The sequence below is a fragment of the Rhipicephalus microplus genome, chromosome 3 (assembly GCF_043290135.1).
Source record: "Rhipicephalus microplus isolate Deutch F79 chromosome 3, USDA_Rmic, whole genome shotgun sequence".
Classification (NCBI taxonomy): Eukaryota; Metazoa; Arthropoda; class Arachnida; order Ixodida; family Ixodidae; genus Rhipicephalus; species Rhipicephalus microplus.
In genome coordinates, this window is record NC_134702.1 from 68,667,417 (window position 1) to 68,679,916 (window position 12,500).

Genomic DNA, 12,500 nt, shown 5'->3' on the forward strand with positions numbered 1-12,500 from the left:
GGACCCACGCCCCTGAAGAGACTGGTGCCTTAAACCAGCGCCTTAGACCGCTCGGCCACGCTACCGATGGTTGGTAATATATTATAATGCAATGTTCAATGAACTGGACAAACCATCAGGTAGATAGCAATAAAAGTTTTGGCAGTGTTGGGATTTGAGCCCACGCCCCCGAAGAGACTGGTGCCTTAAACCAGCACCTTAGACCGCTCGGCCACGCTACCGATGGCTGGCACTATTTTATAATGCAATATTCAATACATTGGATGAACGACCTTGTGGAGAAGCAATAAAAGTTTTGGCAGCGGTGGGATTCGAACCCACGCCCCCGAAGAGACTGGTGCCTGAAACCATCGCCTTAGACCGCTTGGCCAAGCTACCTTTTTTCTTTATTGTATGCATGGCCACGCTACCGATGGTTGGTTATATATTATTATGCAATGTTAAATGAACTGGACAAACGATCTGGTAGAGAAAAAATAAAAGTTTTGGCAGCGGTGGGATTCGAACCCACGCCGCCGAAGAGACTGGTGCCTTAAACCAGCGCCTTAGACCGCTCGGCCACGCTACCGATGGTTGTCCCTGTTTTACATTGCAATATTCAATACATTGGATGAACGACGTTGTAGAGAAGCAATAAAAGTTATGGCAGCGATGGGATTGGAGCCCACGCCCCCGAAGAGACTGGTGCCTTAAACCAGCGCCTTAGACCGCTTGGCCACACTACCGATGGTTGGTAATATATTATAATGCAATGTTCAATGAACTGGACAAACGATCAGGTAGAAATGCAATAAAAGTTTAGGCAGCGGTGGGAATTGAACCCACGCCCCCGAAGAGACTGGTGCCTTAAACCAGCACCTTAGACCGCTCGGCCACGCTACCCATGGTTTGCACTATTTTACAATGCAATATTCAATACATTGGATGAACGACCTTGTAGAGAAGCAATAAAAGTTTTGGCAGCGGCGGGATTCGAACCCACGCCCCCGAAAACGCTGGCGCCTCAAACCAGCGCCTTAGACCGCTTGGCCAAGCTACGTTTTTTTTCTTTATTGTACGCTTGGCCACGCTACCGATGGTTGGTAATATATATTATTATGCAATGTTAATTGAACTGGACAAAAGATCAGGTAGAGAAGAAATAAAAGTTATAGCAGAGGTGGCATTCGAACCCACGCCCCTGAAGAGACTGGTGCCTTAAACCAGCGCCTTAGACCGCTCGGCCACGCTACCGATGGTTGGTAACATATTATAATGCAATGTTCAATGAACTGGACAAACGATCAGGTAGAGAAGCAATAAAATTTTTGGCAGCGTTGGGAATGGAGCCCACGCCCCCACAGAGACTGGTGCCTTAAACCAGCGCCTTAGACCGTTCGGACACGCTACCGATGGTTGGCACTGTTTTATAATGCAATATTCAATACATTGGATTTACGACCTTGTAGAGAAGCAATAAAAGTTATGGCAGCATTGGGATTTGAGCCCACGCCCCCGAAGAGACTGGTGCCTTAAACCAGCACCTTAGACCGCTCGGCCACGCTACCGATGGTTGGTAACATATTATAATGCAATGTTCAATGAACTGGACAAACCATCAGGTAGATAGCAATAAAAGTTTAGGCAGCGGTGGGATTCGAACCCACGCCCCTGAAGAGACTGGTGCCTTAAACCAGCGCCTTAGACCGTTCAGACACGCTACCGATGGTTGGCACTGTTTTATAATGCAATATTCAATACATTGGATGAACGACCTTGTAGAGAAGCAATAAAAGTTTTGGCAGCGGTGGGATTCGAACCCACGCCCCCGAAGAGACTGGTGCCTTAAACCAGCGCCTTAGACCGCTCGGCCACGCTACCTTTTTTTTCTTTCTTTATTGCCTGTTTACATACAACATTCACAAACATATATACATCAAACAAAGTAGAAACATGAAACAAAAATATAGGTAAAAAGCATCATATTTAACAGGCTTTTTAAAATTCCTTCATCTGTAGAAGGCTTTCTACTTGATGAAGCCATTCGGGCGCCTCTTGTTGAACCTTTTGTGCTTCCACGAACGAACAGACAGATTGAAAGAAATATTGCCTAACCGGACGTGCATTAACATCAGCATGGCGCACCGCCATTCTAGATTGCCATATACCGTGCAGGCCCAGTAACATAACTAGGTCGAAAGGTATTCCTTCTTCATTTGATGCTGGTAGAAATCGGATGCCATAGGCATCGAGAGGCAGATCCTTTTTCAAAGTCCTTTGGAGAACATCCCAGAAAAAGACTGCATCCCAGCAGTCCAGGAAAACATGTTCAGTTGTTTCCGGCTTTTTGCAGAGAAGGCAATCAACACCCCAAGGAACGAATAAGCCTTTTTCTTGCATCCATGTTTTCACGGGCAAGGTCCCAGTGTGCAACTTAAAGAAAAAGGATTTCGCTCCAGGTGTTACCTCCATTTTTTTTACACGGCTTAAGACATTTTGGCCTTGGCCTACATGGTATAATGCTCTATATAGGGGAACAGGAAGAACTGTGTCTACTAAATCTTTGTATAACTTTTTACGCGAAACCGTACTGAGGTATTCCAATGAAAAACTCGTTTTTAGAAAGAGGCATGAATCAACAACTTCTTTTAAGAAACCTCTAATACTTGCCTTCATGTGAACAGATGCTACCACGAATTCTGGCAACCGTCTTCCAAGCCTAAGCTCTATAACAGTACGTATGAATGGGTCTCGATTACTTCGGAAAAACATAAACCGATTAACTAACTGACGAAGGTACAAATGACACAGACCAAGTCCTCCAGAGCGAACGCGTCTGAATAAGTTAGTTCTACTTGTTCGCTCCCAAGAAGAACCCCACAAGAAAACAGCAAATATTCGATGAAGCTTCTGTAAATTCACACGTGAACAATGCATTACCTGAAGGACATACCAGAGCTTACTGACCAAAAATACGTTACAAAATGTCGCTCTGGCGAAAATTGATAGCTGGAAACCATTGAGATGTTCAGCTTTTTCTCGTAGCTCCACGGCCTGACGCCGCCAGTACGGTTCACTGTCACAATAATATTCTAATGGCACACCTAGGTATCGTACCGGAGTAGTAGTCCATGAAATACCAGCCACAAATTGTGGAATCACAGGCCATTCGCCATGCCAGTAACGCTCGGCCACGCTACCGATGGTTGGTAATATAGTATAATGCAATGTTCAATGAATATGGACAAACCATAAGGTAGATAGCAATAAAAGTTTTGGCAGCGTTGGGATTTGAGCCCACGCCCCCGCAGAGACTGGTGCCTTAAACCAGCGCCTTAGACCGTTCGGACACGCTACCGATGGTTGGCACTGTTTTATAATGCAATATTCAATACATTGGACGAACGACCTTGTAGAGAAGCAATAAAAGTTAATGCAGCGTTGGGATTTGAGCCCACGCCCCCGAAGAGACTGGTGCCTTAAACCAGCACCTTAGACCGCTCGGCCACGCTACCGATGGCTGGCACTATTTTATAATGCAATATTCAATACATTGGATGAACGACCTTGTGGAGAAGCAATAAAAGTTTTGGCAGCGGTGGGATTCGAACCCACACCCCCGAAGAGACTGGTGCCTTAAACCAGCGCCTTAGACCGCTCGGCCACGCTACCGATGGTTGGTAATGTATTATTATGCAATGTTAAATGAACTAGACAAACGATCAGGTAGAGAAGAAATAAAAGTTATAGCAGCGGTGGCATTCGAACCCACGCCCCCGAAGAGACTGGTGCCTTAAATCAGCGCCTCAGACCGCTCGGCCACGCTACCGATGGTTGGTAACATATTATAATGCAATGTTCAATGAACTGGACAAACGATCAGGTAGAGAAGCAATAAAATTTTTGGCAGCGTTGGGATTTGAGCCCACGCCCTCAGAGAGACTGGTGCCTTAAACCAGCGCCTTAGACCACTCGGCCACGCTACCGATGGTTGTCCCTGTTTTATAATGCAATATTCAATACATTGGATGAACGACCTTGTAGAGAAGCAATAAAAGTTATGGCAGCGTTGGGATTTGAGCCCACGCCGCCGAAGAGACTGGTGCCTTAAACCAGCACCTTAGACCACTCGGCCACGCTACCGATGGTTGTCCCTGTTTTATAATGCAATATTCAATACATTGGATGAACGACCTTGTCGAGAAGCAATAAAAGTTTTGGCAGCGGTGGGATTCGAACCCACGCCCCCGAAGAGACTGGTGCCTTAAACCAGCGCCTTAGACCGCTCGGCCACGCTACCGATGCTTGGTAATGTATTATAATGCAATGTTCAATGAACTGGACAAACAATCAGGTAGAGAAGCAATAAAAGTTATGGCAGCGTTAGGATTCGAGCCCACGCTCCCGAAGAGACTGGTGCCTTAAACCAGCACCTTAGACCGCTCGGCCACGCTACCGATGGCTGGCACTATTTTATAATGCAATATTCAATACATTGGATGAACGACCTTGTCGAGAAGCAATAAAAGTTTTGGCAGCGGTGGCATTCGAACCCACGCCCCCGAAGAGACTGGTACCTTAAACCAGCACCTTAGACCGCTCGGCCACGCTACCGATGGCTGGCACGATTTTATAATGCAATATTCAATACGTTGGATGAACGACCTTGTCGAGAAGCAATAAAAGTTTTGGCAGCAGTGGGATTCGAACCCACGCCCCCGAAGATACTGGTGACTTAAACCAGCGCCTTAGACCGCTCGGCCACGCTACCGATGGTTGGTAATATGTTATAATGTAATGTTCAATGAACTGGACAAACGATCAGGTAGAGAAGAAATAAAAGTTTTGGCGGCGTTGGGATTTGAGCCCACGCTCCTGAAGAGACTGGTGCCTTAAACCAGCGCCTTAGACCGCTCGGCCACGCTACCGATGGTTGGCACTGTTTTATAATGCAATATTGAATACAATGTATGAACGACCTAGTAGAGAAGCAATAAAAGTTAATGCAGCGTTGGGATTTGAGCCCACGCCCCTGAAGAGACTGGTGCCTTAAACCAGCACCTTAGACCGCTCGGCCACGCTACCGATGGCTGGCACTATTTTATAATGCAATTTTGAATATACGGGATGAACCACCATGCAGAGAAGCAATAGAAGTTTTGGCAGCGGTGGGATTCGAACCCACGCCCCCGAAGGGACTGGTGCCTTAAACCAGCGCCTTAGACCGCTCGGCCACGCTACCGGTGGTTGGTAATATATTATAATGCAATGTTCAATGAACTGAACAAACCATCAGGTAGATAGCAATAAAAGTTTTGGCAGCGTTGGGATTTGAGCCCACGCCCCCGCAGAGACTGGTGCCTTAAACCAGAGCCTTAGACCGCTCGGCCACGCTACCGATGGTTGGCACTATTTTATAATGCAATATTCAATACATTGGATGAACGACCTTGTAGAGAAGCAATAAAAGTTAATGCAGCGTTCGGATTTGAGCCCACGCCCCCGAACAGACTGGTGCCTTAAACCAGCGCCTTAGACCGCTCGGCCACGCTACCGATGGTTGGTAATGTATTATTATGCAATGGTAAATGAACTGGACAAACGATCAGGTAGAGAAGAAATAAAATTTTTGGCAACGTTGGGATTTGAGCCCACGCTCCCGAAGAGACTGGTGCCTTAAACCAGCACCTTAGACCACTCGGCCACGCTACCGATGGCTGGCACTATTTTATAATGCAATATTCAATACATTAGATGAACGACCTTGTCGAGAAGCAATAAAAGTTTTCGCAGCGGTGGGATTCGAACCCACGCCCCCGAAGAGACTGGTGCCTTAAACCAGCGCCTTAGACCGCTCGGCCACGCTACGGATGAATGGTAATATATTATTATGCAATGGTAAATGAACTGGACAAACGATCAGGTAGAGAAGAAATAAAAGCTTTGGCAGCCTTGGGATTTGAGCCCACGCCCCCGAAGAGACTGGTGCCTTAAACCACCACCTTAGACCGCTCGGCCACGCTACCGATGGTTGGTAATATATTATAATGCAATGTTCAATGAACCGGACAAACCATCAGGTAGATAGCAATAAAAGTTTTGGCAGCGTTGGGATTTGAGCCCACGCCCCCGCAGAGACTGGTGCCTTAAACCAGCACCTTAGACCGCTCGGCCACGCTACCGATGGCTGGCACTATTTTATAATGCAATTTTGAATATACGGGATGAACCACCATGCAGAGAAGCAATAGAAGTTTTGGCAGCGGTGGGATTCGAACCCACGCCCCCGAAGGGACTGGTGCCTTAAACCAGCGCCTTAGACCGCTCGGCCACGCTACCGATGGTTGGTGATATATTATAATGCAATGTTCAATGAACTGGACAAACCATCAGGTAGATAGCAATAAAAGATTTGGCAGCGGTGGGATTCGAACCCACGCCCCCGAAGGGACTGGTGCCTTAAACCAGCGCCTTAGACCGCTCGGCCACGCTACCGATGGTTGGTGATATATTATAATGCAATGTTCAATGAACTGGACAAACCATCAGGTAGATAGCAATAAAAGTTTTGGCAGCGGTGGGATTCGAACCCACGCCCCCGAAGAGACTGGTGCCTTAAACCAGCGCCTTAGACCGCTCGGCCACGCTACCGATGGTTGGTAATATATTGTTACGCACAAGGAGGACCAGGACGTATATGGCTGAAGGGGGCCGTTTATTTTGGTCGCGAAGAGAAGCGCTGGAGTGGCCAACAGGTAGATGATCGTAGTCTCGTCGTCTTCTTTCTTCCTCCAGCTTGGGGCAGCCAGCATGTTCACCCATCTTCGTTTTCTTCCAAGGCATGCGTAACATTCCTCCCCTCGCAGACGAAGCCCGCCGGGCGAGGTAACCGATTCACCTTGGTGTGTACAACTTCAGTCGAGCGACATGGACTGCTTGGGTTTTAGCGGCTCTTCTACCACTTCTCGTGAGGCGAGCTATTGTGTATGTGACTTCCGTGATTTTGTCGAGAACGACAAACGGTCCGTCGTATGTGGCCAAGAACTTTTGGCATAACCCGCGTCTTCGTACCGGAGTCCACAGCCACACTAAGTCGCCTGGGTGGTAAGTTACAGGCCGGTGGCGGACGTCATAGCGTACCTTCGATTTTTCCTGTGATGCCAAAGTGCGTAGACGAGCAATACGACGCGCTTCTTCTGCAAGGCAGAGGATTTCGGTGACTGAGAGGTTCTCGTGCGCCGAGAATGGCAAAACTGTGTCGAGTGTGTGCCGTGGCGGTCGTGCGTACATCAAGAAAAAGGGGCTATAGCCTGTTGTCTCGTGCTTAGCGGTGTTGAACGCGTACGTTATAAATGGTAGCACGTCATCCCAGTTCTTGTGGTCGGATGCCACATACATAGATAGCATGTTTACAATTGTTCGGTTGGTGCGCTCCGTGAGCCCATTTGTTTGCGGATGGTATGGCGACGAGTGACGAAGGCGGGACTCACTCAATCGAAGCAGCTCTTCTACTATGTCTGCCGTAAATTGTCGCCCACGATCACTGATGATCACCTGAGGTGGGCCATGTCGGAGGATAACGTGCTGCAGCAGGAACACAGAGACGTCGCTGGCAGTTGCGGTTGGTATGGCCGCCGTCTCGCAGTAGCGCGTGAGGTAATCGACACATACAATTATCCAGCGATTGCCCTTAGCCGACTTTGGAAAAGGGCCCATGAGGTCAATGCCCACCTGTTGGAAAGGTGTGCTTGGAGGTGGCAAGGGCTGTAGAAGACCAGCCGGAGCAGTAGATGGGCGTTTGTGGCGTTGACACAGTGTGCAGCTGGCCACATACGCCTCGACTGACTGTCGCATTCCTGGCCAATAAAAGCGTTCCTTAGCACGGTAAAGCGTCCGCGCAGAACCTAAATGTCCGGACGTAGGATCGTCGTGCATCACACCTAAAATCGCTGTCCGAAGGGTTTCTGGCACTACCAGGAGGAAACGTGCGCCAGTGCTGGAAAAGTTCTTATATAGGAGTCCGTTGCGTACACAGAAATGGCATGCCGTAGGAGCTGTGCAAAGCGATGATAGCCTGGTGTCCTTTCGCTGTTCATCTTTGAAAGTACTGAGGTCGGGAAACTTTGGTGACACAGAAGCTACGAGGTGATCGAGGTCATCGGCGTCACACTCTGTAGTGCTCAGTGGCATGCGCGAAAGGCAATCTGCGTCGGCGTGTCGTCGACCGCTTTTGTACGAGACTATGAAGTTATACTCTTGGAGCCGAAGTGCCCAGCGCGCTAGACGGCCGCAAGGATCCCGAAGGTTGACGAGCCAACACAATGAGTGGTGGTCGGTGACGACTGTAAAAGGGCGTCCGTATAAGTAAGACCGAAACCGCTGAATCGCAAATACTACCGCGAGGCATTCTTGTTCTGTGACAGTGTAATTCTGCTCGGGCCTACTCAAGGAGCGACTTGCGTATGCAATCACGTGCTCGCGGTTACCATAGCGTTGAACTAGGACGGCACCAATTCCTATGCCGCTGGCATCTGTGTGCAGTTCGGTTGGAGCTGATGGGTTGAAGTGTTGAAGAACAGGCCGCGACGTCAGGAGGAACTTCAGTTGACGAAAAGAGGAGTCGCACTCCGGAGTCCACTCGAAGGGAGTATTCTTCCGTAGCAAACATGTCAGCGGATACGCGACATCGGCAAACTTGGGTATAAAGCGGCGAAAATAGGAGCAAAGCCCCAAAAAACTGCGGAGCTCCTTCACAGAGCGCGGCACATTGAATGCTTCAACGGCTGCTGTCTTCTGGGGATCTGGACGGATGCCCTCCTGATCGACTAGGTGCCCGAGAACAAGGGTTTGTCGTTCTCCGAAGTGGCATTTCTTTGAGTTAAGAACAAGGCCAGCGTTTCTTATGCAAGTCAGTACAGTATCCAGACGTGAATTGTGTTCGCTGAAGGTGCGGCCAAAGATGACGACGTCGTCGAGATAGCACATGCAAATGCTCCACTTCATGCCACGAAGAACAGTGTCCATAAATCGCTCGAACGTCGCCGGCGCGTTGCACAGTCCAAATGGCATCACGTTGAATTCAAAAAGGCCGTCAGGGGTTACAAAGGCTGTCTTTTCTTTATCTTCAGGATGCATGGGAATTTGCCAGTAGCCCGATCTTAAGTCTACAGAGGAAAAGTAAGAGGCCGAATGCAGACAGTCTATGGCATCATCAATACGTGGAAGTGGGTACACGTCTTTTTTTGTTACAGCATTCAATCGGCGATAATCGACGCAAAATCTCCAGGATCCGTCTTTCTTTTTAACGAGAATTACTGGAGCTGCCCATGGACTTACCGACTCTTGAATGATACCGTTTTCAATCATTTCGTTCACCTGCTCATTAATAATCCGCCGCTCGGATGGCGAAACACGGTATGGCTTTTGTCTAATCGGATTGGCCAAACCCGTGTTGATAGTGTGACATGTCCGAGAAGCAGGGATTAGGGGCGCTTCGTCTTTCTGCGCAAAGTCGAATGCAAGGACGTGCTTCGAAAGTACATTGACCAATGTTCGGCGTTCACTTGTGCTCAGCGACTTATTCACCATTGACAGAAGAGCCGTTTCGAAACTGTGACTACGATGCTCTTCCGGCGCATCTTTAAGCTCGGTCACCAGTAAGGCCTCGTGTTGTCCACTCACGACCGCTAACTTTAGACCATCTGGTAACATCACGGGTTCTGTAGAGCAATTGACAGTCCATAAACCAGCGCGTCTACGTCTGATCGACACCACACAATGTGGGATCAACACATTCTTTTTCATGCAGTTGGTGTACACTGGTTCTACGTTGGCATCAAAGTTGGCGGAATAGCTGTCGCTGCAACCAACAGGTACACGAACGGTTGATAACGGTGGTATGATAGTGTCGCCACAGACACACAATGCCGTCTCACCATCCACAGGGTTTTCCAAGAGTGCTGGCGGAACGTGATCGCTCAAGACTATTGTCCCTGTGCGGCAGTCGACAGTCGCACCACACCCCCTCAAAAAGTCCATACCCAAAATAACATCATGTGTCGCCTGCGGAATAATCACGAACTCCGTTGGGATAACGCGGCCTCCGAGAAATACGTTAGCTTGACACACACCAACAGGATGCAGTGCCTCACCACTCACTCCGCAAAACTTCGCAGCTTGATTCCACCTAAATAATACCTTCCGCCCCAAGGTACCTTTAAAACACGCACTCATGACCGAAATGGTTGCCCCCGTATCCACCAAAGCCATCACAGGCACACCGTCAACAAAAACACGTACTTTGTTCTTGAGCATCAACACAGGAGGTATTTCTGATATTAGCACGTCTCCGGCGACCTCACCTCCATCGGCCGCGCTTGCTAGTTTTCCTGTGGGTGAGGAGACGTGTTGCGGCGCCGGGGTGAAGGAGAACGGGGAACACGAGGCGGTGGAGGCGTCAAGCTCCTGTCAGATGTAGGGGAGTGGTTCCGGAAGCTGCGTGTCCAGTAGTCGTCGCGAGGCAGCAGGTGTGTTGCATTAGGGTCGTCGTACGGTCGATCAGACGATCGTGTGAAGTGTTGTGGTGGGCCATAGTACGTTGCTCGCGGGTCATCGCGAAGTCGTTCGGAAGGCCGTGCAAAGTGTGGTGGGTAGCCATACCGTGGGGCTACACGTCGACGGTTGCAAAATCGCGAAATATGTCCTGGTACACCACAGGAGTAGCAAACTGTGAGAGGTCGACACTCTCTTTGTTCGTCGATGAATCGAACATCGTCTTCTCTGGCGGAGTGGGTCGGTTCGTTTCGTATATCATAGGGATAGACCGGGCGTCGCGAAGAAGGCGGACGCTGGGGGCGTCGGTCATGACGAAGAGCTGGTAACCGTGGTGCTCTCCTTGGCTGTGGGGGTGCGCTGTACTCAACAGCTGCTGCACTAACCATCGATTGCCAAGGGGTCGTAGAAGGCGGCGGCGCAGTCACAGCCTCACGTGGCACATATACCGAATGTTGGTCGTTTACAGAATGGTGATCAACTGCTGATTGCGTCTGTTCTCTATAGCGAAAAAGTTCTTCCCGAACAATCTCTCGAATCGTCGAGGACAGGTCTGGGCAGGTGCTCGTGTCGATGCTGGCAACCGTTGTAACATTTGTGAGCCGGCCGAACTTTGGAGCAATCCTGCGCATTTTCAGCTGTTCGAAAGTTCGGCAATGCCGAATCACGTCGGACACCGAGCTCAGGTGCTCTTTTCCGATTAGAAAATTATATACATCTTCGGCTATGCCTTTCAGCAAATGCCCTACTTTGTCGTCTTCTGACATCTGATCATTGACCACCTTGCAGAGCTTCAGCACATCCTCTATATAAGTGGTACATGTCTCACCTGTAAGCTGCGCGCGTTGAGACAATGTCTGCTCTGCCCGCTTCCTTTTGACGCTCGAGTCGCCGAAACACGCTTTCAGCTCTGCAACAAAAACGTCCCACGTCGTCAGTGTGTCCTCGTGGTTTTCGTACCACACGAGCGCAGTATCCGTAAGGCAAAAGACCGCATTGCTGAGCTGAGCGGCGGCATCCCAGCCGTTGGACTTGCTGACTCGCTTGTACTGGACGAGCCACGCGTCGACATCCTCTCCCGATTTTCCTCCAAAGGTTGGCGGGACTCGGTAGTAGGGCACGGAACACATTGGAGTTGGCCTTGAAGCGTTAGATGGCTGATCTTGGGCCATTACGATCGGCGCAGGCGGGAGTCCGGCAAGGCGGCGGCTGCGGCGTAGTCCAGGTAGTGAAACTCCCGTCGTTGGGCTTGTCTTACCCAGCACGCTTCCACCAATCTGTTACGCACAAGGAGGACCAGGACGTATATGGCTGAAGGGGGCCGTTTATTTTGGTCGCGAAGAGAAGCGCCGGAGTGGCCAACAGGTAGATGATCGTAGTCTCGTCGTCTTCTTTCTTCCTCCAGCTTGGGGCAGCCAGCATGTTCACCCATCTTCGTTTTCTTCCAAGGCATGCGTAACAATATTATAATGCAATGTTCAATGAACTGAACAAACCATCAGGTAGATAGCAATAAAAGTTTTGGCAGCGTTGGGATTTGAGCCCACGCCCCCGCAGAGACTGGTGCCTTAAACCAGCGCCTTAGACCGCTCGGCCACGCTACCGATGGTTGGCACTATTTTATAATGCAATATTCAATACATTGGATGAACGACCTTGTAGAGAAGCAATAAAAGTTAATGCAGCGCTGGGATTTGAGCCCACGCCCCCGAAGAGACTGGTGCCTTAAACCAGCACCTTGGACCGCTCGGCCACGCTACCGATGGCTGGCACTGTTTTATAATGCAATATTCAATACATTGGATGAACGACCTTGTGGAGAAGCAATAAAAGTTTTGGCAGCGGTGGGATTCGAACCCACGCCCCCAAAGAGACTGGTGCCTGAAACCATCACCTTAGACCGCTTGGCCAAGCTACCTTTTTTTTCTTTATTGTACGCTTGGCCACGCTACCGATGGTTGGTTATATAT

At 49.5% G+C, this 12,500-nt stretch overlaps 13 non-coding genes across 13 annotated transcripts in view; all 13 read right to left on the reverse strand.

Annotated features, from left to right (window-relative positions):
• TRNAL-AAG (transfer RNA leucine (anticodon AAG)) overlaps positions 1-65 on the reverse strand; it is an 82-nt gene extending 17 nt beyond the window's left edge. Inside the window, exon 1 of the tRNA in view lies at positions 1-65. This exon is cut by the window's left edge and continues 17 nt beyond it. This is a non-coding gene — a tRNA (tRNA-Leu).
• Positions 66-486: 421 nt separating this feature from the next.
• Positions 487-568, reverse strand: TRNAL-AAG (transfer RNA leucine (anticodon AAG)). Its single transcript has one exon. It is a non-coding gene; the product is annotated as a tRNA-Leu (tRNA).
• A 232-nt stretch (positions 569-800) lies between these two features.
• On the reverse strand, positions 801-882 carry TRNAL-AAG (transfer RNA leucine (anticodon AAG)). Its single transcript has one exon. It is a non-coding gene; the product is annotated as a tRNA-Leu (tRNA).
• Positions 883-1,778: 896 nt separating this feature from the next.
• Positions 1,779-1,860, reverse strand: TRNAL-AAG (transfer RNA leucine (anticodon AAG)). Its single transcript has one exon. It is a non-coding gene; the product is annotated as a tRNA-Leu (tRNA).
• Positions 1,861-3,569: 1,709 nt separating this feature from the next.
• On the reverse strand, positions 3,570-3,651 carry TRNAL-AAG (transfer RNA leucine (anticodon AAG)). The gene has a single exon. It is a non-coding gene; the product is annotated as a tRNA-Leu (tRNA).
• Positions 3,652-3,883: 232 nt separating this feature from the next.
• On the reverse strand, positions 3,884-3,965 carry TRNAL-AAG (transfer RNA leucine (anticodon AAG)). Its single transcript has one exon. It is a non-coding gene; the product is annotated as a tRNA-Leu (tRNA).
• A 232-nt stretch (positions 3,966-4,197) lies between these two features.
• Positions 4,198-4,279, reverse strand: TRNAL-AAG (transfer RNA leucine (anticodon AAG)). Its single transcript has one exon. It is a non-coding gene; the product is annotated as a tRNA-Leu (tRNA).
• A 232-nt stretch (positions 4,280-4,511) lies between these two features.
• Positions 4,512-4,593, reverse strand: TRNAL-AAG (transfer RNA leucine (anticodon AAG)). The gene has a single exon. It is a non-coding gene; the product is annotated as a tRNA-Leu (tRNA).
• Positions 4,594-5,139: 546 nt separating this feature from the next.
• Positions 5,140-5,221, reverse strand: TRNAL-AAG (transfer RNA leucine (anticodon AAG)). Its single transcript has one exon. It is a non-coding gene; the product is annotated as a tRNA-Leu (tRNA).
• Positions 5,222-5,766: 545 nt separating this feature from the next.
• On the reverse strand, positions 5,767-5,848 carry TRNAL-AAG (transfer RNA leucine (anticodon AAG)). The gene has a single exon. It is a non-coding gene; the product is annotated as a tRNA-Leu (tRNA).
• Positions 5,849-6,236: 388 nt separating this feature from the next.
• On the reverse strand, positions 6,237-6,318 carry TRNAL-AAG (transfer RNA leucine (anticodon AAG)). The gene has a single exon. It is a non-coding gene; the product is annotated as a tRNA-Leu (tRNA).
• A 74-nt stretch (positions 6,319-6,392) lies between these two features.
• On the reverse strand, positions 6,393-6,474 carry TRNAL-AAG (transfer RNA leucine (anticodon AAG)). Its single transcript has one exon. It is a non-coding gene; the product is annotated as a tRNA-Leu (tRNA).
• A 74-nt stretch (positions 6,475-6,548) lies between these two features.
• TRNAL-AAG (transfer RNA leucine (anticodon AAG)) lies at positions 6,549-6,630 on the reverse strand. The gene has a single exon. It is a non-coding gene; the product is annotated as a tRNA-Leu (tRNA).
• Between the last annotated feature and the right edge of the window lie 5,870 nt (positions 6,631-12,500).